The sequence below is a fragment of the Stegostoma tigrinum genome, chromosome 36 (assembly GCF_030684315.1).
Source record: "Stegostoma tigrinum isolate sSteTig4 chromosome 36, sSteTig4.hap1, whole genome shotgun sequence".
Taxonomy (NCBI): Eukaryota; Metazoa; Chordata; class Chondrichthyes; order Orectolobiformes; family Stegostomatidae; genus Stegostoma; species Stegostoma tigrinum.
This window is the reverse complement of record NC_081389.1, coordinates 21,703,147-21,728,012: the sequence shown is the minus strand read 5'-3', so window position 1 is coordinate 21,728,012 and position 24,866 is coordinate 21,703,147. Positions and strand designations below refer to the sequence as shown.

General features: G+C 47.0%; 1 protein-coding gene across 1 annotated transcript in view; it reads right to left on the bottom strand.

Moving 5' to 3' along the window:
* map1aa (microtubule-associated protein 1Aa) overlaps positions 1–24,866 on the bottom strand; it is a 127,117-nt gene that overhangs the window by 82,938 nt on the left and 19,313 nt on the right. The window lies entirely within an intron of this gene.

The following is a 24,866-nucleotide window of genomic DNA, read 5'->3' as shown; positions in this document are numbered from 1 at the left end:
TACCACAGAGACAGACTGTCCAATCTTGGGGATGCTGCATTTTCCAGCTTTTGGTATCATCGTTAATGCACACACTAATGGAAACATGTATAGATTGTTCCATTACCCACCAAGCTCAGATAACATGAGATCATGTTCTTCTTTAAGTGACCTCCCCATCTCTGCAGTTAGTACATTATTCATTACGTATGCATGGTCATCTTCAATCCTGCAGAGCACAGGGGAAGAAGTAAAGCTGCAACAATCTATAATTAGAGAAAACAGACTGACTCAGCATAAAAAGTGAAGCTCTTACAGGGTGTTTAGGCACATTCTGAAATCAATTATATTCATGGTGTACAGGGAACAGTGTACCCCCATCTCTTCTGGTTTTATCTTTGCAAATGCTAGCTTGAGAAATTTAGAGAAGGGGGTACTTCAAGTGGAGCTCCATGGAGTGTATTTTAGTGCCTTGCTGTTTTGCGGAGCCCTTGTGCTGCGGTGGGTGAAGGGTGTCCCTGTCTCCGAGTGAGAGACTCTTGGTTTAAATCCCACTGCAGGATTGGACAGCCAAGGATTTGGGCACACATTGTGCAGACCAACAGACTGAGGATGGATTTGTAAACAATTCCAGCAGACACCAGGTGGTAGTAAGTGCTGGAGAGATTCCCACTCAGTTTCATTGTGGACTTTCCTTAAATTAGCAACTAGTTCCGGCACTCGCTGTCTCAGCCTCACACATCACTAGATGCAAGAAAACCGCCACATTTCAGTGTACATAATAAAATGTACTTCACAAATGTATGTAATAAAATAGAAATGTTAGCAGAATTTTACACCTGCCTCAGCAAAAGCAAGGAGGCAGCTTTTATACATTTCCCCTTGCCACCAGGAAGGCACCGAATGCAAGCCATCCTTTGTCCTCACCATTGACCTCATGCCAATTACCTTCACTCTGGAATTCCTTCCCAAAAGCCCTCTACCCTGCCTTCTCCTCCTCACCTGCAGCTCTTTCTGTTGTCTGTTCCTAAGTCAATCATTGCATGGATACTTTGAGTTCAGCTCCAAAATAATTCAATAAGGTGATTCACCAAATGACAAAGCTGACTCCTGCCCACTGCAATTTCAAGCTCGGTTTTGTGCTGGCTGGCAGATTTTTCAAAGATGCAAAGTAAATACAATAACCATTAACTCTGGGATTTACCTCATTTGTCATCTGCAGCTGATTACACCTCATTCAGTAATAATGTGTGGGCACTGAGCAGGTACATGAATGTACCACAGCAAAACATTCAGCTTCTTTAGATCAGAACACAAACTGACAAAATACAAGCCGGGAGCAGAAATAGGCCTTAGCCCCTCTCCAATCTGTTTCACTGTTCAATAAGATCATGACTGATCTATTGAAACTCAACTCCATATCCTACATACCCTCTATAACCTTTCACCTTGCTGTTCCATGAATCTATCCTCATCTTGAAAACAATTAGACTCTACTTCCGTCATTTTTTTTTGATAGAGAGTCCAAAGACTCAAAATACTTTGCCTTGAATTTTAAATGAACGACCCTGATTTTTAAACAGTGACCCCTCGAGCTCTCCAACTGTCAAGTTCTCTCAGGATTTTATATGTTTCAATGAAGTCCCTTCTTATTCTTCTGAAGTTCAGCTAAAGAAAGTCCTCAGAAGAAATCTGCCCCATTCCCGGTAATAGTCTGGTAAGCCTACTCTGAACTGATTCCAATGGATTTATATTCATCCGTAAACAAAGTGATCAGTACCATGCACAGAACTTCAGATGTGGTCTCACTGTCCTGCATCACCTGTGTACTTGTGTCCAATCGCCCTTGCAATAAAAAGAGAACATTCGATTAGCTTTCCTAATTATTGCTGTACCTGCATCATAGTGATCATGCACTTGAACACCCACATCCTTCTGCATCTCCAGGTTCTCGAATCCTTCACTATTTAGATCAATTTTCTTGCCAAAATGGACAATTTCACAGTTTCCCACATGATACTCATTCTCCTGATCTTTGCCCACTCACTTGACCTATCTGTATCTTTTTGTTCGCTCCCGATGACCTCTTTACAACTTATCTTTCTACCTATCTTTTCATCCACAGCTTCAGCAACCATATCTGCAGTCCCTTCATCCAAATCATCCACATAAATTCCAGAAGGAAGCCCTGTGCCACACCATACACTCCAACGCACCAACCAAGAGAAAGAGTTACTAGAAATAGCCTTTCTTTTAGCTAGAAAAATCTTCTATCCATGCCCATACATTACCCCAATGAGCCTTTTATTTTTCATAATAACCTTTGATGTAGTGCCTTGTCGTATATCTTAGTACATCCATTGATTCTGCACCTGTCCAAGAGTGTTTGATCAGGACGCTACCTTACACTGTTTCTAACCCTGTGCTGTCCCTGTCCTGGAAATGTTTGATTGGGGCAATGTCGAGGGAATTTTACTATGTCTATCCTTGCGCAGACCCTGTCCTGGGAGTATTTGGTGTGAACAGACATTTCCCTTCCTCTGCATTCTCATTCCTCATCCAATAAGCCCGCTGTTCAAACATGATATACACATTTCTGTTACATAGATAGTAGAAACTGCCGATGCTGGAGAATCTGAGACAACAAAAGGTGTAGAGCTGGATGAACACAGCAGACCAAGCAGGACTTCACAAGCTTCAAGATCTCCCCTCCCCTGACCGCATCCCAAAACCAGCGCAGCTTGCACCCACCTCCCTAACCTGTCCTCCCACTTCAAGCCCTATTTCCCATCTCCTACCTACTAGCCTCATCTCACCCCCTTAACCTGTCTGTCCTCCCTGGACCGACCGATCCCATCCCTAACTCCCCACCTACACTCACCTTTACTGGCTCCAACCCCGTCTGTCTGCTCTCCACCTATCTGCCTCCCCCTCTCTCCCAATTTATTTCAGAACCCCCTTCCCCTCCCCCATTTCTGAAGAAGGGTCTAGACCCGAAACGTCAGCTTTCCTGCTGCAATGATGCTGCTTGGCCTGCTGTGTTCATCCAGCTCCATACCTAGTTATCTCTGATACATTTCAGTGTTGAGTTAACCATTACAAGCAATAAAGCTTTTCAAAACTTGTGATCAGAGATAATGGGAACTGCAGATGCTGGAGAATCCAAGATAACAAAGCGTGGAGCTGGATGAACACAGCAGGCCAAGCAGCATCTCAGGAGCACAAAAGCTGACGTTTCAGGCCTAGACCCTTCAGAGAGGGGGATGGGGAGAGGGTTTTGAAATAAATAGGGAGAGAGAGAGAGGCGGACTGAAGATGGATCAGGAGACGATAGGAGGAGAGGAGAGTATAGGTGGGGAGTGGATAGGTCAGTTCAGGAAGAACAGACAGGTCAAGGGGGCGGGATGAGGTTAGTAGGTAGGAAGTAGAGGTGTGGCTCGAGGTGGGAGGAGGGGATAGGTGAAAGAAAACAGGTTAGGCAGATGGGGACAAATTGGGCTGGTTTTGGGATGCAGTGGGGGAGGGGAAGAGCTGGGCTGGTTGTGTGGTGCAGTGGGGGGAGGGGACGAACTGGGCTGGTTTTGGGATGCGGTGGGGGAAGGGGAAATTTTGAAGCTGGTGAAGTCCACATTGATACCATTGGGCTGCAGGGTTCCCAAGCGGAATATGAGTTGCTGTTCCTGCAACCTTTGGGTGGCATCATTATGGCACTGCAGGAGGCCCGGGATGGACATGTCATCTAAAGACTGGGAGGGGGAATTCATCTAAAGAATGGGAGGGGGAATTAAAATAGTTTGCGACTATGAGGTGCAGTTGTTTATTGCAAACCGAGCGGAGGTGTTCTGCAAAGCGGTCCCCAAGCCTCCGCTTGGTTTCCCCAATGTAGAGGAAGCCACACCGTGTACAGCGGATGCAGTATACAACATTGGCGGATGTGCAGGTGAACATCTGCTTGATGTGGAAGGTCATCTTGGGATGGGGGTGAGGGAGGTGGTGTGGGGGCAAGTGTAGCACTTCCTGTGGTTGCAAGGGAAAGTGCCAGGTGTGGTGGGGTTGGAGGGGAGTTTGGAGCAGACAAGGGAGTCACGGAGAGAGTGGTCTCTCTGGAAGGCAGACAAGGGTGGGGTTGGAAAAATGTCTTTGGTGGTGGGGTCGGATTGTAGATGGCGGAAGTGTCGGAGGATGATGTGTTATATCCGGAGGTTGGTGGGGTGATATGACAGGATGAGGGGGATTCTCTTAGGGCGGTTATTGCAGGGGCGGGGTGTGAGGGATGAGTTGCAGGAAATGTGGGAAACATGATCGAGGGTGTTCTCGACTACTGCGGGGGTGGGGGGAGCATTGCGGCCCTTGAAGAACGAGGACATCTGGGATGTGCGGGAGTGGAATGCCTCATCCTGGGAGCAGAGGCGAAGGAATTGGGAATAGGGGATGGAATTTTTGCAGGAAGGTGGGTGGGAGGAGGTGTATGCCAGATAGCCGTGGGAGTCGGTGGGCTTGAAATGGACAACAGTTTCTAGCTGGTTGCCCGAGATGGAGACAGAGGTCCAGGAAGGTTAGGGATGTGCTGGAGATGGTCCAGGTGAACTTGAGGTTGGGGTGGAAGGTGTTGGTGAAGTGGATGAACTGTTCGAGGTCCTCTTGGGGGCATGAGGTGACACCGATACAGTCATCGATGTAACGGAGGAAGAGGTGGAGTTTGGGGCCAGTGTAGCTACGGAAGAGGGACTGTTGCATGTAACCAAAAAAAGAGGCAGGCATAGCTTGGGCCCACGCAGGTACCCATGGCCACCCCCTTTGTCTGTAGGGTGTGGGATGTGGGAGAAATCCAAAGAGAAGTTGTTGAGGGCGAGGATGAGTTCGGCTAGGCAGACGAGGGTGTCGATAGACGGGGACTGGTCGGGTCTGCGGAAGAGGAAGAAGCGGAGAGCCTTTAGGCCATCTGCACGGGGAATGCAGGGGTATAGGGACTGGGCGTCCATGGTGAAAATGAGGTGTTGGGTATCGGGGAATTGGAAGTTCTGGAGAAGGTGAGGGCGTGGGTGGTGTCACGGACGTAGGTGGGGAGTTCCTGGACCAAGGGGGAGAAAATGGAGTTCAGGTAGGTGGAGATGAGTTCGGTGGGGCAGGAGCATGTGGAGGCAATGAGTCGACCAGAGCAGGCAGGTTTGTGGATTTTGGGAAGGAGATAGAAGCTGGCCATGCGGGGTTGGGGAACAACGAGGTTGGAGGCGGTGGGTGGGAGGTCACCTGAGGTGATGAGGTCATGGATGGTTTGGTGCTCGGGGGTGGGGTCATGATCCAGGGGCGGTAGGAGGCGGTGTCAGAAAGTTAGCGTCTGGGTTAGCGTCTGGCCTCAGCGATGTAGAGGTCAGTGCACCATACTACCACTGCGCCTCCCTTGTCTGTGGGTTTGATGGGGAGGTTGGGATTGGAGCGGAGGGAGCTTTTCAAAACTTATTCATTTGTGACCAGTCGATGAACTGTTTAAGGTTTATCCCAGTTTTAATCTCATATTTTACAATAAGATTAGGTTTGTCTTTTGTTGAAGATTAGGTTTCATTAAAAAATATAAATTAACTGTATAAAGAGAAACTGTTTAGAATATATTTGAATTAATTAATCCTTAAGTAAGGGAATGTTTCGAAGTGTTGCACTCAGCTATGTCAGTGCAATATTGCCATTAGCAGTATGTAATTTCACACTAATTAAGAAATGTTTCTCCCCCCGCCACCCCCAAGTTTGCTGAAGTTGTCCTTAAATTCTTGTCTCTCATGAGAATGCAAACATTCTAGCTTTTTGCTTTCCTAAATCATTAAAAGGGTATCATTAAAAAGTACAAATTCTGACAGTGCTATTGTCATCAGTTTGTGAATGAGAAACAAAGGGTTACACTCAACACCACCATTGGAAGATGCAAATGGAAGCATTTGTATTTTGATAGTGCAGTTCACAACCTCAGGAGGTGTGGAGGCGTCTCAGCCAGTTTAGTACTTTTTGAAGTGCAGGCGCACAGCAGGTTCTCACAAACAGCAACCAGATAATGGCCACACAGCCAGTTATTTGTTGTTTCAAGGATAAATATTGCCCAGGATACTATCGAGAACATTCCCTATTCGTACGTTACTTTCTATTTCTACACCCAACCATGCGGCGCCCCCTCGGCACTAATTGTGGCACAGATCATTTCAAATTTGAAGCAAAACCAATTTGACTCTTGATGCCATCAACCCCCCCCGGCCACAATTTTGAAATGCCACTTTATCCTCCACTAAGAATCTGACCAAACACTCCCACCTAATATCTAGGTTCAGCGGGTAACTGAAAAAGCAAAGAAAATGCTGGCCTTTATTTCAGGGTGAGGGATGTTATGCTAAGTATTCACCTTTCTCTTTCTGAATGGCCCATTGAAATTTCCCAGAATTTTGATTCTGGAAGATGTTTTGTTACTCCTGTCAAAAGGTACAGGAGCCTGATGTGAGTAAGGGTGAAGTGGGGTGGGAGCTTGTGTGGGATGTGAATTTTGGCAGGTTATCTTTAACAATCAGATCTTATGAAGGAATGTTTTATCAGAGACTAAAAATAAATAGGATTTGACAGCTCCTCCTGTTGAAACGAGTTCCTCTATCAGATTCTAAAGTGATGAGTCACTGCATCATGGGTCCTGTGGAGGCTGACAGAACATCTTAAAGAACTGAAGAATGAGAAATTAGAGATGATTTAAAAATTGGTTAATCCTTCCTTTTAAATTCAACTGAGGCATTTGAGGTAGCATTGGGAAATTATTTGCATAGTAATAGTGTGCAAAGGTATGGTGAAAAAAGCAGGAGCTCAGCATTAGGTAATGATTCTTGTTTGAGGAGTCAGTACAGACAATGATGGACCAAATGGCCTCATTCTGGACTGTAACTTTGCTTTGAAAATCAGCTGAACACAATGTGTTGTTAAGCCTCCTGCTGTCTCTCTGTGGTGTAACATCACATGCAAAAGATTAAAACCAGGTAGATACTCCAGACCCGAAACATAAACTGATTCTTTTTTCCTTCACAGATGCTGCCAGACCTTCTGAGCTTCCAGCAACTTGTGCTTTTCTCCCCCCGATTTATAGCATCTGCAGCTCTTTCGGATTTTATGAGAGACATTAAAGCAACAGTATTGGTGCTCAGGTGCATTGTTTTGTTGCACAGTGTAGTGCTCCTAGTAGGCCAAGAAACTAGATGAAGGGTCTAGGCCCGAAACGTCGGCTTTTGTGCTCCTGAGATGCTGCTTGGCCTGCTGTGTTCATCCAGCCTCACATTTTATTATCCTAGATACAAGTCCCACCTGTTTCAGAGCTGTGTGTAGTAGCATCTCTGAACAAGCTGGTGAGAAAATATCAACAAGCCCCTGCCTGGAGTTTAGCTGCCTCAATGGTCATCCCCAATGCTTCATCGCCAGCTCCTGGGAGGCACTACTTTAGTTAACACCCACCCAGTTTAACCAACCCCCAGCATCGACAATGTAAATCAATAAACTAAAGCACTCAAAGTAAAATGCAAGAATTTCACACCCTACGGCTGTATTCACGTGTCCAATCAGAGAATTCACGACAATCCTGGAGACTGCTAGCAACTTTAACCACAGCTGCTCCTGGCTTATGTAACACGACCTGCCTATCCCTGAATGCCTTTTGGGAAATGAATTCTGGACTTAACAGAGAGACCCATAGGAAAAGTTGAGGGATATGGGCCAAACACAGGTAAGTGGAATTAATCTAGTTTGGGAAACTTGTTCAGCATGGAGGAGTTGGATCGAAGGGTCCATTTCTGTGCTTTATGACTATGAGTAACTGATTCATTTGGAAGATTTATTTTGTTTGGGGGGGGGGGGGGGTGCAGTGTGGAGTTGCATTGGGGTAGATAATAAAAGCTATATACACCCGGCTTGTGACTCACAGGGACTGCAACTGCAAAAGTCTCAGTCAGTCATTCAGTTGCAGGCTGGCACCACGGAAGTGAACAGTTGTAAAACTCATCCGGGGGAACGCAGGCAAGGTCTGCATTTATCACCTAATCCTCACCGCCCTCAAGAACGCTAAGCAAGGACCCCTTCCATTGTCTTAAACAATGCAGGAGCTGCTCAGCTCATTCAGGAGGCCAGAGTCAACCACTCTGGGAGGGAAGCACGAGGCACGATTTTCCCTCATACTTTCCTGGGAGGTGGGAAGAGAGAAGATGCAATAATGGAGAGAGTTAGCCCTGAAGGGAGGCTTACCCATTTCTCCAAACTTCAGTAATTTATGAACTGGGCGAGATGATCCATGGGACTCTTCCAGAACATGCCAGAAATGAAAGATCTTAAACAGCCAATTAAGGCCACTCCATACTCACATCCCTAATCAACTAACTTCCCTAATGGTAGATAAAGGACAACCAGTAGCTGCAACATATTTAGATTTCCAAATGGCTTTTGATATTCACCATATATAAGGCTACTTAAGATTAAAAAAGAACTGTTTTGGCTGTTGTATATTAGCATAGGCAGGGGATCGACTCACAATGAAAACCTGTAATTAGTGGAGAATCACAGGGCTCAGTGTTAGAAACAAAATTACTTACAATATTATTACTGGCTTGGATAAGAGAAGCAAATGTACTGTTGCCACGTTTGTGGACAACACAATAGATAAAATTGTGGGGCTGGATGAACACAGCAGGCCAAGCAGCATCTTAGGAGCACAAAAGTTTCAGGCCTAGACCCTTCATCTTTTCTGACGAAGGGTCTAGGCCCGAAACGTCAGCTTTTGTGGTCCCAAGATGCTGCTTGGCCTGTATTGTTCATCCAGCCCCACACTTTGTTATCTTGGATTCTCCAGCATCTGCAGTTCCCATTATCACTGACAACAATAGATGGGAAGGCAAGTGGTGAGGATAAGCAAAGACACTACAGAAGGAAATAGATAGGTTAAGAGTGGGTAAAGACTTGGCAGATGGGCTATAATAGAACACAGAAATATACAGCACAGGAACAAGCCCATGATATTGTGCTGAACATAATGCCAAAATTAAACTAATCCCTTCCGCCTGCCCTTGATCCATATCCCTCCACTCCTTGCATATTCGTGTGCTTCTCTAATAGTAACTTAAATTCTCATATCTACCTCCACCATCACCCCTAGCAGCACATTTCAGACTCCTACCACCCGGTGTTAGGAAACTTGCTCCTCACATCTCCTTTAAAAGCTTTCCCCTCTCACTTTAAATGCATGCACCCTGGTACTAGACATTTCAACTCTAGGAAAAAGAATCTGACAGTCAACCCTATCTATGCATCTCAATTTTATAGACTTCTATCAAGCCTCCCCTCAGCCTCTAGAGAAAACAACCCAAGTTGTTATGGAAAAATGTGAGGTTTGTACTTTGGTAGGAAGGGTAGAGGAGCTAAATATTATTTAAAATAGAGAAAGACTACAGGAGATTATGGGACAGAGGGATTTGGGACTGTCAGAAAAAGCTAATATTGAAGTTCAGTGGGCAACTGCAAAAGCAAAGGGAATGCCGGCCTTTATTTCAGGGAGAATGGAATATAAAAGTAGGGATGTTACGCTAAAGATATACAAGGCACTGGAACACTGAAGTCTCCTTTTCCGAGAAAATATACACTGGCACTGAAGGCAGTCCAGGTTCAATACGTTGATTCCAGGTTTGGAGGACTGTCTTATGAGGGGAGGTTGAGTAGGTAGTGCCTGTACTCATTGGAGTTTAGAAGAATGAGGTGGCCTCATTAAAACATGCAAGATTCTTAGGGACTTGACAAGGTGGAGGAGAGATTACTCCCTCTTCCACAAGAGAAACCAATCGCAGAATAAGGGGCTTCCAAGATAATAAAATGTGAGGCTGGATGAACACAGCAGGCCAAGCAGCATCTCAGGAGCACAAAAGCTGACATTTCGGGCCTAGACCCTTCATCAGAGAGGGGGATGGGGAGAGGGAACTGGAATAAATAGGGAGAGAGGGGGAGGCGGACCGAAGATGGAGAGTAAAGAAGATAGGTGGAGAGAGTATAGGTGGGGAGGTAGGGAGAGGATAGGTCAGTCCAGGGAAGACGGACAGGTCAAGGAGGTGGGATGAGGTTAGTAGGTAGATGGGGGTGCGGCTTGGGGTGGGAGGAAGGGATGGGTGAGAGGAAGAACCGGTTAGGGAGGCAGAGACAGGTTGGACTGGTTTTGGGATGCAGTGGGTGGGGGGGGAAGAGCTGGGCTGGTTGTGTGGTGCAGTGGGGGGAGGGGATGAACTGGGCTGGTTTAGGGATGCAGTAGGGGAAGGGGAGATTTTGAAACTGGTGAAGTCCACATTGATACCATATGGCTGCAGGGTTCCCAGGCGGAATATGAGTTGCTGTTCCTGCAACCTTCGGGTGGCATCATTGTGGCAGTGCAGGAGGCCCATGATGGACATGTCATCTAAAGAATGGGAGGGGGAGTGGAAATGGTTTGCGACTGGGAGGTGCAGTTGTTTGTTGCGAACTGAGCGGAGGTGTTCTGCAAAGCGGTCCCCAAGCCTCCGCTTGGTTTCCCCAATGTAGAGGAAGCCACACCGGGTACAGTGGATTCAGTATACCACATTGGCAGATGTGCAGGTGAACCTCTGCTTAATGTGGAATGTCATCTTGGGGCCTGGGATAGGCGTGAGGGAGGAGGTGTGGGGACAAGTGTAGCATTTCCTGCGGTTGCAGGGGAAGGTGCCGGGTGTGGTGGGGTTGGAGGGCAGTGTGGAGCGAACAAGGGAGTCACGGAGAGAGTTGTCTCTCCGGAAAGCAGACAGGGGTGGGGATGGAAAAATGTCTTGGGTGGTGGGGTCGGATTGTAAATGGCGGAAGTGTCGGAGGATGATGCGTTGTATCCGGAGGTTGGTAGGGTGGTGTGTGAGAACGAGGGGGATCCTCTTAGGGCGGTTGTGGCGGGGGCGGGGTGTGAGGGATGTGTTGTGGGAAATACAGGAGACGCGGTCAAGGGCGTTCTCGATCACTGTGGGGGGAAAGTTGCGGTCCTTAAAGAACTTGGACATCTGGGATGTGCGGGAGTGGAATGTCTTATCGTGGGAGCAGATGCGGCGGAGGCGGAGGAATTGGGAATAGGGGATGGAATTTTTGCAGGAGGGTGGGTGGGAGGAGGTGTATTCTAGGTAGCTGTGGGAGTCGGTGGGCTTGAAATGGACATCAGTTACAAGCTGGTTGCCTGAGATGGAGACTGAGAGATCCAGAAAGGTGAGGGATGTGCTGGAGATGGCCCAGGTGAACTGAAGGTTGGGGTGGAAGGTGTTGGTGAAGTGGATGAACTGTTCGAGCTCCTCTGGGGAGCAAGAGGTGGCGCCGATACAGTCATCAATGTACCGGAGGAAGAGGTGGGGTTTGGGGCCTGTGTAGGCGCGGAAGAGGGACTGTTCTACGTAACCTACAAAGAGGCAGGCATAGCTGGGGCCCATGCGGGTGCCCATGGCCACCCCCTTAGTCTGTAGGAAGTGGGAGGAGTCAAAAGAGAAGTTGTTGAGTGTGAGGACGAGTTCAGCTAGGCGGATGAGTGTGTCGGTGGAGGGGGACTGGTCGGGCCTGCGGGATAGGAAGAAGTGGAGGGCCTTGAGGCCATCTCCATGCAGAATGGAGGTGTACAGGGACTGGACGTCCATGGTGAATATGAGGTGTTGGGGGCCAGGGAATTGGAAGTCCTCGGCTTCCTCTACATTGGGGAAACCAAGCGGAGGCTTGGGGACCGCTTTGCAGAACACCTCCGCTCAGTTCGCAACAAACAACTGCACCTCCCAGTCGCAAACCATTTCCACTCCCCCTCCCATTCTCTAGATGACATGTCCATCATGGGCCTCCTGCACTGCCACAATGATGCCACCCGAAGGTTGCAGGAACAGCAACTCATATTCCGCCTGGGAACCCTGCAGCCATATGGTATCAATGTGGGCTTCACTAGTTTCAAAATCTCCCCTTCCCCTACTGCATCCCTAAACCAGCCCAGTTCGTCCCCTCCCCCCACTGCACCACACAACCAGCCCAGCTCTTCACCCCCCACCCACTGCATCCCAAAACCAGTCCAACCTGTCTCTGCCTCCCTAACCGGTTCTTCCTCTCACCCATCCCTTCCTCCCACCCCAAGCCGCACCCCCATCTACCTACTAACCTCATCCCACCTCCTTGACCTGTCCGTCTTCCCTGGACTGACCTATCCCCTCCCTACCTATACTCTCTCCACCTATCTTCTTTACTCTCCATCTTCGGTCCGCCTCCCCCTCTCCCTATTTATTCCAGTTCCCTCTCCCCATCCCCCTCTCTGATGAGGGGTCTAGGCCCGAAACGTCAGCTTTTGTGCTCCTGAGATGCTGCTTGGCCTGCTGTGTTCATCCAGCCTCACATTATATTATCTTAGAATTCTCCAGCATCTGCAGTTCCCATTATCTCTATCGCAGAATAAGGGGCTGTCTATTTAAAATAGGGAGGAGGAAGAATTTCTTCTCCCAGAGGCTAGTTAAGCTATGATTTTGTTTTTAAAAAACAGCAAAGAGTTGTTTAGTTTGGATTATTAGGTTTGTTCAAAGCTGAATTAGACTGTATTTATTCACTTACTGAACAAAATACTGAGGGAAGTGGAGATGAGGATTGAACAGACCTGATGGGCTGAATGGCTTACTTCTGCTCCTACAACTAATGGTTTAACATTAGGTCAGCCCTGAGACTGTGCTGTGTAGAATATAATTAAGGCTCATCTTGGAAGCTTTGCCTACACAGGATCACTACAATAGCAGAAGAAATCAGAGATGAGGCTGATTGATTGGTGTTCGGAGGGCCATACCTGGGAGGAGACTCGTGAGCTATGTAACCGATCAGATGGGCTGAACAGCCAGTTTCAGAGCTCCAGTCTCAATGCACTAACTGCTTTGGCTCCTTTAGAAGTTGGACGAGGCTTGTGTCAATGAATGTGGAGCTGTACCTCTGCTGGAAATGTGACATGACGCCAGACAGATTTTCTCGCACTTGACAATTTTTCCAACAAAAATAGCTGTGCAGCGAGCCATTGCCTGGCTCCTTGGCCAGTTTCAGCAAAGTCTATTGTCTAGGCTCCTCACCCATTGCAACCTCCAGCTGCATCGCCTCCTGTTGTTAGCAGCTGTGCCTGCACATGCTGTACTGGATGATTATGGGATACTGGCCCATTTGCAATCATGGCAGGTGGATGCCAGGGACAGTGGGATGTGGCAGATGGCCAACTCATTGGAGTCGACAGATGCGACCCACTCTCTATTGCTTTAAAGAGAAGGACAGGCAGAAAAAGTCAAAGTGATCACCTTGGCACTCCACTGAGAACTCAGCTGCCCATGTCCTAAGCCATGCCAAGTTCTGCCTGCTCCTGTGCCCACTGACCAACAATGAGCTCCTTGTCCAGGCTCAACCACCTCAAACATTTACATTCTCACCTTTGTTTCCAAATCCCACCATGGCTTTCCCCTCACCATCCCGGAAACCTCAACAGCCCTCTGAAATGTTTGCGCCTCTCTCCATCTGTCCTCTTGCACTGACCCTGTTTCACCCTCTGGTCTCTGGGGGCCTTGCCTTCAGCTGCCAAGGCCCCTGGACTCCCATTTCCAAAGCTCATCGCTTCTACTCATGTCGCCACCTCCTCAGAACCGACCTTCTGACTCACCTCCCCTTAGGGTCAGGTTTGTCTGGTAACAATTCTGCGCAAATGCCTCAGGACCCTGGCTCTGCAAATGGTGCTACACAAACGCAGTTTGTTTTTATCTAAGGAGCAAATTTCAAAGCACAGCTCAAGGTGGGGGGTGTGGCAAATGAACTCTCAGCTTCAAACAAAAAAAAGTCTGTTTTAAGTTTCCCTTGACTCATTTTTATTGCTCAGAGATGGGGAGAAAAGATTGTTCAACCAAGTGGGGCAGTTGGAGGCTGGACTATTGGATAGGATGGCCAGGAATGAGTTAATTCTGAGCAGAATAGCTCAGGTGGCCTGACTCTCTCAACATGTCGCTGTTCCTGTGAGGCAATCCCTCCACCCAGTGAGCTCTCTCCAGAACCCAAGGTCAGAACTAGCAGCTGTTCTATCAGCCCAGCTGGGAATGGGAGTACACAACAGGAGGCCTTTCAGCCCTTTGTACATGCAACACCATTCCATTTACCCGTTATATGCTGTTGAAAACATGGCATTTATTTAACACTTTACACAGCTGATGGATATCTCGAAGGCCTTGGCAGCCAGAGTATGTTTGGAGTAGCAGGCTGTTTGAATGGAGGGAATGCTACAGACCAAACCAGCACACAGCAAGCCGCTATCCGATAGTAGCCCAGTCACATGGTTGGGTGATTTTTGGCGAAGGATCAGGACACCAAGGAGAACTCATCTACCCTTCCCCTAAGTGACAGCTTTGACACCTGCTAGGCACCCTGGTTACGGGTGTGGGGGCACCCCCAACCCTAGCCTGAAAGACAGGGCGCTACCATCCTTCACACTGTACTGGAATGTCAGCCCCGGAGTGGGTCTTGAAGCTGCATCTGCAACAAAACAGAAGTTGCTGGAAAAGCTCTGGCAGCATCTGCGAAGAAAATTAAAAAAAAACATTTAACGTTTTGGGTCCGGTGACCTTTCCTCGGAGTTCTCCCTCCTGGGTTCTGGGGAAGGTTCACCAGACCTGAAATGTTAACTTATTTATTTCTTCACACAAGATGCTGCCAGACCTGCTGAGCTTTTCCAGCAACTTCTGTTTTTGTTCCTGATTTACAGCATCCACAATTCTTTCGGTTTCCAATCTTAGAAATCCCTGGATTTGCAAAAAACTTTGGGAAAGACCACCTTGTAATTCCTCATGGCCCAGCCTGAATTTTAAAGGGCACGCCCATTTATTCTGGCCTCACTCGTCACAGAGTAAAGCTTCCTTGCTCAAACCCTTCAACATCAGGCACCTCAATTCAATATCTCTCTCATACACACACACCTGTTCCCAGCCCATTCACCCCCACACCAACCTCCTCAACCTAACAGAATTGGAAGGGTTTCAGAGATAGTAGGAACCGCAGATGCTGGAGAATCTGAGATAACACAGCAGGCCAAGCAGCATCAGGGAGCAGGATGGCTGCCATTTCGGGCCTGGACCCATCTTCAGAAAATTCTGATTTTTAAGGGTCTAGGCCCAAAACGTCAGCCTTCCTGCTGCTTGGCCTGCTGTGTTAATCCAGCTCTACACCTTGTTATCTCAGAATTACAAGACAAGCACTTTGCAAACAGAAGTTGACTCAAATTCCTGTAGCACAGCATGTGTTCCCCTCTACCTGAGGGTTAAGCCGTCCCTGTGTCATCTCTACAGAAAACAACGGTGTGTCCCACTTTTTAAAAAGTTACCTCCCAGTGCCACAGCACTGCTATTTTGGGACCACAACCTAGTTACATTCAGCACGTAACTCCCATTCTGTGGCTGTAGCTGCTTACTGGTACTGCAAATATCCAATGCTGCAAACAGTCAGCTCAGTAAATGGCCCAGGAACACTTGGAGCTTTTGATGTAATCTGCAGAGCATGCCGCACAGTGTAAAGCTAATCAAAAGCCACCAACAAAAAGAAGTCTGCCTACATTCTACTCTTCCGAACCCTTCTTTAACAGGCATTGGAAAGGTCTGGAACAAGCAGAGGTCACAAAAAGCACTCGATAAACACAAACCCTCCAGCTTCAAAACAGCGCTGGTTAATGGCCTTTAGGGACGTTGGCTGCAGAAGGCGTGGCACATTCTAAAGCAATAATACTGGCAGCTCTTTCATTAATTAACTAACTACATTCTCAGACCACCCCCCAACCCCCACCAAACCCTCTTTCTGGCAGCTGTTTTCCATAAGGGGACGCTGTTCACAAAGACTTGATTGCTGTTTGGTGTCTGGTTAATCCAAGTGAATCACCTCGGGTTGGGGGGTAGTGGAGAGGGTTTAGCAGTTAATGTGTGCAATGACAGGAAGGATCCTTAAGTGAAGCCCATTACCCCATACACACCCCCAGCAGAGGCAGGGTGGGGGTGGGGCAGAAGTATTGTTAATCAACAACTTACATTTATATAGCTTCCTTAATGTTATAGTAGGTGGCGAAACTTGAATGTTAGATCTAGACTCTAATGGTGACCAAGAATATCAATAATGTCCTTTTGGGAAGATTACCAATTGGCCCTACCTAGTCTGGCCCACGCAAGACTTCAGACCCATAGCAACGTGGTTGTCTCTTAACCACCCCTGAAATGGCCTAAGACAACATTCAGTTCAAAGATGATTTAGGATGGATGAGAAATGCTGGCCCCACTAGTGATACCCGCATTGCACGGATGAGTATTTAAAAAAAATACCAGAAGTTTGTCACGAAAATGCAGAGGAGATTGAAGGGGATAGGGTCATACAGCACGAAGACAGATCCTTCGGCCCAACCAGTCCGTGACCATAATTCTGAACTAAACTAAAGTCCCGCCTTCCTGCCCTTGGCCCAAAGCCCTCCAAACATTTCCTATTCTTGTACTTATCCGACTATCTTTTAAACATTATAACTGTAGCTGCATCCACCAGTTCCTCTGGAAGCTCATTCCACACACTAACCACAGGGTGCAAAAAGTTGTCCCTCATTTTCTTTTTAAAATCTTTCTCCTTTCACCTTAAAAAGATGCCCCCTAGGCTTGAAATGCCCTGCCAAATCACCTTCTATATACCCCTAATGGCATTATAAACCTCCTTAAGTTCACTCCTCAAGCTCTCATGCTCCAGCGAAAACAGTCCCAGCCTATTCAGTCTCTCCTTACAACTCAAAGCCTCCATTCCTGGCAACGTCCTGGTAAAAGAATTTTCAAAGAACATTGAAAGAATGGGAAAACTTTAGCAATCAAAAATATTGGATGGGTGTGGGGTGTTTTCCTTGCATCAGAGAAAGGGGAGGGTGGCTTAACTGAGGTGCATCAAAACATGAGGCATGTAGACAGAGGTAATCCACTTAGGTTTTCAGAACGGTCAGGACCATGGGGCACAGATTTGATACAATAGGTAGAAGGGAGAGGAGGAAGTGCTTTTTCCACGAAGATGAAGTGCAGCCTGAAAAAGGATGAAAGAGGCAGAAACCCCTCATTACTTGCAAAAAAAAAAATGTACTTGGATGTCTATTTGAAGAGACATGACCTGCAGGGCCAGGAAGGTGGGATTAGACTGGGTAGCCTTTTTCAATCAAAACCCAATGGGCTGAATGGCCTCTCTTGTCGGAAATCTTTTGGCATCTCAGTAAGGGGATACAAGGACTGCAGAGGCGGCTGGGGCCTTAAGGTCTTTCTTAAAGCAAATGGAGGGCGAGTGAGAGGTGGTGAGGTTTAGGAAGGGAACTCCTGAGCTTAGGCCCCAGGCAGCTGAAGGCACAGATAACAATAGCAAGGAATGGACAAAAGGCCAGAGTTGATGTAACAAATTGGCACCCTGATTGAGTGCTGGCTGTCCCAGCTGAAGAGCCTGTCTGCACGGCCCATCTATAATTCACCAGAAACCTGCACCTCCAGCTGAGAATCTCTGCTGTGTACAGCTAGCCAATGGGGTCACCAAACCAACCACCAGTAAGCGGAGTTCAAAGTTCACCTCAGTCATAACCATCACCTTTCTGTCTCTTTGAAACCTTGAGAGTTCCTCAGCCTTATACTGCCAGTAAACCTTGCTCTCGTTTAGGCCTCTGTGGTTGTCATGGCATCTCCACCACAATGCATTATGGGTAAACTCTACTTAAGAATTCCACACTTCTTGTTTTCGATCACCTCAGAGCATGGAGCCAATGAGCAAGGTTCCCATGGCAACTGTGAACTTATTTACTCAAAACATTATACCAAGCATAGCCTCCAGAGCAACTGGCCTGTCGCAGATAGCGAATGAAGACAAGGTAGCATCATCACTACAATGTTTCGACTAGGGCCCTCTACATCACTGGGGACCGCTCTCTCGCTGGGAGAATGTGAGCACAGTGGTCCAGTTACCCTAGGTGGCATTCTGGACTCTTGTGCTCCATCATTCCAAGCCAGCTGATACAGACTTCAAAATTTGACAGGCCAATCTACCCCTTCTCTCCAAACCCTTCCCTTCCAGTTCTCCTTGCTTTGTGATATCCTTACTAACTTACATGGCAAAACCCCACAACCAACTGTGTGATTGTTACAAGATAAATCTTATTTAAACGATGTCAACTTGGGAAGAAATATTGGTCAGCTGGGGCGAGTGAGTTGTGGGGGCAATCTCCCCTGCTTTTCTTCGATATTAACTTTCAGGATCTTTAATGGCCCCTTGAGACGCCAGATTTGCGATGTTTCGTCTGAAAGATGGCACTCCTGGTATTGCAGCTCCCCCTCAGCACTGCACTGGGAATACAAGTTGAGAATATGCACTCAGGTCTGTCTGGGGAGGGGCTTGAACTCTCAACCTTGTAACTCAAGAGATAAGAGCTGGAGAGAGAAGAGCAGCTTCTCTGCCAAGGTCTGACAGGGCATCCAATCAAACTGAGGAGACAGCAGGACAAATAGCAAGGCAAGGCTCCATTTCAGTTCTCCCCTGGCAATGTCACCTTCTCTCCACTACCTTATGTTGCAGCATCTGTCCCAGGGAAGAATGGAGAGATGGTAACGAATTGAACAATGGTCTTGTTCTTGGGGGCCGACTCCTGGTACTGCCCAATCAAAACCATCTGCAGAGAGGCGTGTTTCACCATCGTTTTTTAAAATCACCTTTTTCCCAGACTTGTAGGTGGATCTCCTCCAGCCACACCACCTAGACAGGAGGTTGGGAATGGCAGGAGTTGCCCTCATCCAGGCAAGTCGCATCCCTTATTGGGCAACAGTGGAGGTAATGCAATGACACTTGGCACCCAGAATAGTCAGCCACGCTTGGTCAGATCAGTCTTAAGAAAGACAAGGGGGATTTCAAAATGCTGAATCAACTTGATCTAAAACAAAATCAGGCAGCTGCCTGGGGTATCTGAGAAGGGAAATTTATCAGGCCTGCTCTTCGTTTTCTGAGTTAGGGTCTAGGCCTGAAAAGTCAGCTTTCCTGCTCTTCTGATGCTGCTTGGCCTGCTCCACACCTTGTTATCTGCTGTACATTGCAGCCTTTGTGTAGCCTTGAGCTAGGATATTAAGGGGCGGTATCTCAGAGATATTTCACATGATTAAAGATCGTGATGGAGGTAGAGCGAGAAAAAGTTTTGCCCGAGTTTGGAGAACGGGAGTTAGGTTTGGGTGGGTAACTGCTGTCCACACTAAGGGGATAGACCCGATAGGCGACAGCTAGTCTGTCGGGGGTGAGGGAAGAGATCTGGAAAGAGCTAACGAAGGATATTAAAGTTCAAGAGTTCAATAGAGTGAGGAATGATCGCAAAGAATCTTACAAAATCTGTAACAGAGTGCGAGAGAGGGTGGTTTAGAAAAGTCGTCTTCCTGGGCTGGGGGTTGGGACAACAACTCACTACAAACAGGGACAGCCTCTGAATAAGGAACAGGCGTTCGGAGACTGAGATGAGGAGCAATGTCTCCACTCGGGGCGGGCGGGGGTGTGAGTCTTTAGAGTTCTCTCAGTCAGAGGCCTGTGGAAGCACAGCCATGGAACTGGCTCAAAACCAAGATCAATAGTTCCCTGGAGACAAGTGACATTAAAAAGGACATGGAGATAATGTGGGAAAATGAGGTGACTAAAAGCGATAAGTTTAGAGGGCTACAAAGATTGGGCTGGAGGGTGGTACTGGCAGTGTAGCTCTTTTGGGAGCCTCCATAGACATGATGGGTCGAATGGACTCCTTCTGTACTGTAAAATGCCAAGATCCTATCAGCTGTGACCTAACTGAATGGTGCAGCAGGTTAGAGGGGCTGAAAGACTTGCCCCTGATCCTAAGTATCTTACAGATCCGAGATGGGTGGATCGGGTGAAGATAACTGAATGGTGGAGCATGCCTAAGGGTCAGTTCTGTCCAGCCTGGGAACCCAGAGAAACCCAGCCCCTGGACCCTGAGTAAAGGCAGGCACACGGGTTCCCATTATGTACTGCCCTCTGCTGGCTTCTTTAATGATTACCCCGTCTGCCCTCGGCCACTCCCACACCACTTACTCTAACATTGTTGCTGAGTGACCAAGATAGCATCAATAAGCTCATTCTGAGACACTGCAGAGGGCTCAAGTGCTGAGCGCATTGTACAGGCAAAGCAGCTTGGCACACCTTTAAGCGACAGTCCCTCCCCTGTCCCACCTCACACCCATCATCCCCCTCCACCATTACTCAGTGAAAGAGCGGAAGACCTAGGAAAAGGAGCCTCTACCCTAGCAGTTAGATTGATTTTTATTATGTGTACTCAAGTCCAAAAGTACGGGACTGCAGTGAAGAGTGTATAATGTCACCACACAAGGTGTTATCTTATGATTCTGTACCTAGGTACTTGAACCTAAGAAAAAAGTTAAAAGTTAAACATTACAGTAATTCTTAGGATTAAGTAGAAAACTGAAGAAATAAAGCTAAAAGTAAAGGTTAGTCTGTGGGATGCAACTGGAAAGGATACCCTGTTGATAGTGTGATGAGTGAGGGAGCAGAGACCCTCCACAGATACCAGGTACCAGGAACCTCTGCCTCTCATGAATCCTCAGTGATGAGCCTGGATTTGAAAGCAGAGGGGCTGCACCAAGTTCAGGAACATGAAAGACAGAATAAAGACCAGCAACGTTTTGTTCCTGGAAAAGCTCAGCAGGTCCGGCAGCATCTGTGAAGGAGAAAACAGAGTTAATGTTTCGGGTACAGTGACCCTTCCTCAGAACCGAGGAAGTGCCACTGGACCCAAAACGTTAACTGTTTTCTTCTTCACAGATGCTGCCGGACCTGCTGAGCTTTTCCAGCAACTTAGTTTTTGTTCCTGATTTATAGCAACCACAGTTCTTTTGGTTTTTATTATACAATAAAGATCAAGGTGGAAATGCTAACTCCCAGAAAGGGGGGGGGGGGGGGGCAGGGTACTAATCTCCTCGTTTAAGCCTCCATTAAAACCCATCTAACATCTACATCTCCTCTCTCATGGCATCTGTTGATCTCCAATTCTCTGTACACCTTGAGGTAGTTAAGTAGCTCCTTGATGTTTTCATTCTCACCTTTGTTTTCAAACTCCCCAAACCCCATCTGTCACCTCCTCCAGTCCCACAACGCTCTGAGATATCGGCTCTCCTCTAATTCTGGCCTCTTGAACCAACCTAATTATAATCCCACCAACATTTATGGCAGTTTTCTCTGTTGCCTAGGCTCCACTGTCTAAAATTCTCTTTTTAGACCTTGCCACCTCTCCCCCCGCCTTTAAAAATGCTCCTTAACACCTCTCTCACACTAAATCTTTGGTCACCTGATTAACTTTGGAGTCATGCTTCATCGTATGATGTGCCTGTGAAGAGATTGGGACGTTTTATTATGATACAAGGGTAATACGGGGTAGTACAAGATCACGTTAGAATTAACGTTAGGATAAGTGCAAGCGGCTGAATGCCAATCACTGATCAAGCTCTGATTGTGGCCACAGGTTTCGTGAGCTACAGAGGATAACAGCCTTGTGTTCCAGATGCAATTTGATCTGTCAAACTAACAGTTGAAGCAAACACACTTTATTCTTACACTATAGTTAAAGTCCAAACAATGGAAAAAGAGAATTGATAAAACCTAACTAACTATTTGAAAACTTAGTAATTAATAGGTTAAGTTAATTACTAAACAGCAATATAGTAACATTTCCCCCCCCCCCCCCCCCCCACCCCCCGCGCACATGCACCTCTTGGCAAAGGCAAATCCAGGAAAATAAATTGAGTCATGAGCGATTCTCCAGTCCTGGTTTCTGCCCTTTACAACACCTACTGAAAGTTAAACTGCACCCCTGGTTCTGAGAGAGCTTGACCCCACCCCTTCATGCCGCTGTTATCATTCCAACTTCAAACAAAATCAAAGTTCACTGCGTTGCTGACAGCTTGTTCCCAAGTTTCTAACACTTGGCTTCAAAAGAAAAGGAAGAGGAAAAAAATCCTTCTTAAAGGCACATCTTGTAACACACTGCTCTAGTCAGAATCATAGAATCCCGACAGTGCAGGACAGTAAAGTTGTGATAACCAGAATCATGCACAGTGCTAGGAATGAGAACTAGTAAAGGTTTAATACAATTCTATCACAACCTCTCTGCTTTTCAATTCTATTTCTCTAGAAATGAATTCCAAAGCTTGGTTTTCTAACCCTAACTCACCTTTGCTTTTTGTAAAGGAAATGGATGATCTCATATCGATCAAGCACAAGTCAGATTGGCTCTGGTTGCCGATTCCCATGGAATTATTTTAAGGAATAATCTGGGATCCAGCAGTCGCTCAGATGTGTGATCTAATTATCACCTTCCACAATCATGTCTGAATAATTCAGTTAGTTATTGGGACAGAGTTCTGCAAAGTCAGCTACAGGCTGATTCTGGTCACAAGGCAATTTATCAGACAATTTCTTGGGCATTATACCATGAGGTGATATAGGAATTGCAAAGCAGGGACCACGAACCAAATTACTTCTGGGAAAAGTTTTGGGCAAAGAAGTAATCACCAGGTGGGAGATTTTCTGCCGCTGGCTGACCAGACATTAGGCAAGCAATGTTGTATTTTGCAGTGTAGACCAGTTAGTTTTATACTGCACTGTCCTCCCCACCCCACATTTCCGAACCTCCATAGGGTTGGAGGTGTCTTTAGTGGGCAGGTCTCAGTCTTGAATTGGGATGCTGGTGGGGGGAGGGAGGGGTGGGTAGGTGCAGGAGTTACCACCTCAGAGAGCTGAGTATTTTTTAAATAAAGCTGACATTCCAGTGCCATTGAGGCTGCACGGTTGATGGGATGGGGAGGTCCAGGATTTTATCCCATGACCATGAAGGCACAGCTGATATCATTCATGATCCACGAGTGTAAAGCCATTTAGGACAGACAACGAGAAATGTCTTCACCCAGAGTGGTGAGCTTATGGAATTCTCTGCCACAGAAAGCAGTTGAGGCCAAAACATGGTTTCCAACAAGGAGTTAGAGCAAAAGGGATCAAAGGATATGAGGAGAAAGCAGGAACAGGGGATGAGTTGGGTGATCACCCATAAATGGCAAAGCAGATCCAACTGGCCAAATGGCCTGTTCCTGCTCCTATTTTCTATGTTTCTAAGTCAGGGTTGGAGAGAAATTTCCAGGAGGTTTCGTCGCTATTCTATCCTTGCCCTTCTTGGTGGCAGAGGGTACAAGCTCGGACGGTGCTATCAGAGGAGCCCGGGGTAGTTGGTGAACGCGCATCTCGTAGATAGTATACTCTGTGCATGAATAGTGGAACAAATGGACACTGAAGGGTGGTGGAGGGGAATGCTGATCAAGTGCGCTGCCTCTTTCCTGAATGATGTTGAGCTTACTGTGTGTTGTTTATCCTCCCTCATTGTTCCCCGAGGGCATTTAAGGTAGACCAATGGCCCACTGCCAGGCTGGAGTGCCATCCTGGGACACCAGCTTCTGCAGGTCAACAATTGGCTCACCTCACCTGTGACCCTATCTGGCAGGTAGAGCCAGCTCAGGTTGAGGGGTCATGTCAATCTAGATTAAAGTCTGATCAGGTGAAAATGCCGAGAGTCAAGTTGAGATCTTGTACGTGGACCTGGGAAGATGATAAAAGAAACTAAAATAAAATAATTAGTAGAAAGAACATTTGAAACAGACTGCCTTAATGTTCTTGAGAACAATTTGACTGGTCCATGATATCACATTAATGGCAAGAGCATGTCTACATTACTTTAATTGTCCCCCATTTGCTACTCACTCATTCTAATATCGAAGAGAGTGAGAAGGGACCATTTATTTCAGGAGAAAATGGGCAAAAATAATTGACAATGGAGCTCTGTGATGTTACTGACAAAATCTGACAAGAGACTCAGGTCATTACAGGAGTGGGACACATTGAAACAAAGAGGTCTCCACTCATTCTAACTCATTTTACAGATGCACCAAATCTGGATGCATTATGGCTTTGAACAGCAACAGCTTTGCCTAGGACCTTAAGAAACTGCAGAAGTTTGTTCACACAACCCAACCTCCCATCCACTGATTCTATCTACACGTCTCATTACTGTGGGAAGGCAGCCAACATTGTTAAAGACCCCGCCCACCTCAGCTATAATCTCTGCCAATCTTTTCCATCAGGTAGAAGACGCACAAGATTATACACACGCACCAATGGCTTCAAGAACAGCTTCATCCCTGTTATTAGACTTCTGAGTGGACCTCTCAAATTTCAAATCTAATGCTGATCTCACCTACACCCGCAGATAAGCCTCACTTGGTTCAATCACCCTATATCTGTATATCTTCGTGTGTCATGGTCTGCCTGTATTGCACACAAAACAAAACTTTTCACTGTATATAGGTAAATGTGTCAATAATAAATCAAATCAAATACTTGTTAGGGCAGAGATGGAAATTCAAGCAAACAAGATGGACTTGAAACAATTGAGTCAGTGTAAATGGTGAAGGACCAGGTCTGTTGAATAAATGGCCAGCAGCACCCTCTACAGGATACAATATTAAATAACCAGGTGAATCCCAACCGAGTATTTTCTGAGATAATAAAATGTGAGGCTGGATGAACACAGCAGGCCAAGCAGCATCCCAGGAGCACAAAAGCCGACGCCCCAGGCCCAGACCCTTCGTCAGAGAGCTATTATCTTGGATTCTCCAGCATCTGCAGTTCCCATTATCTCTGAGTATTTTCTGAAGTGTCTTAACCCGAAATGTCAACTTTCCTGCTCCTGATGCTGCCTTGCCTGCTGTGTTCCTCCAGCTCCACACTGT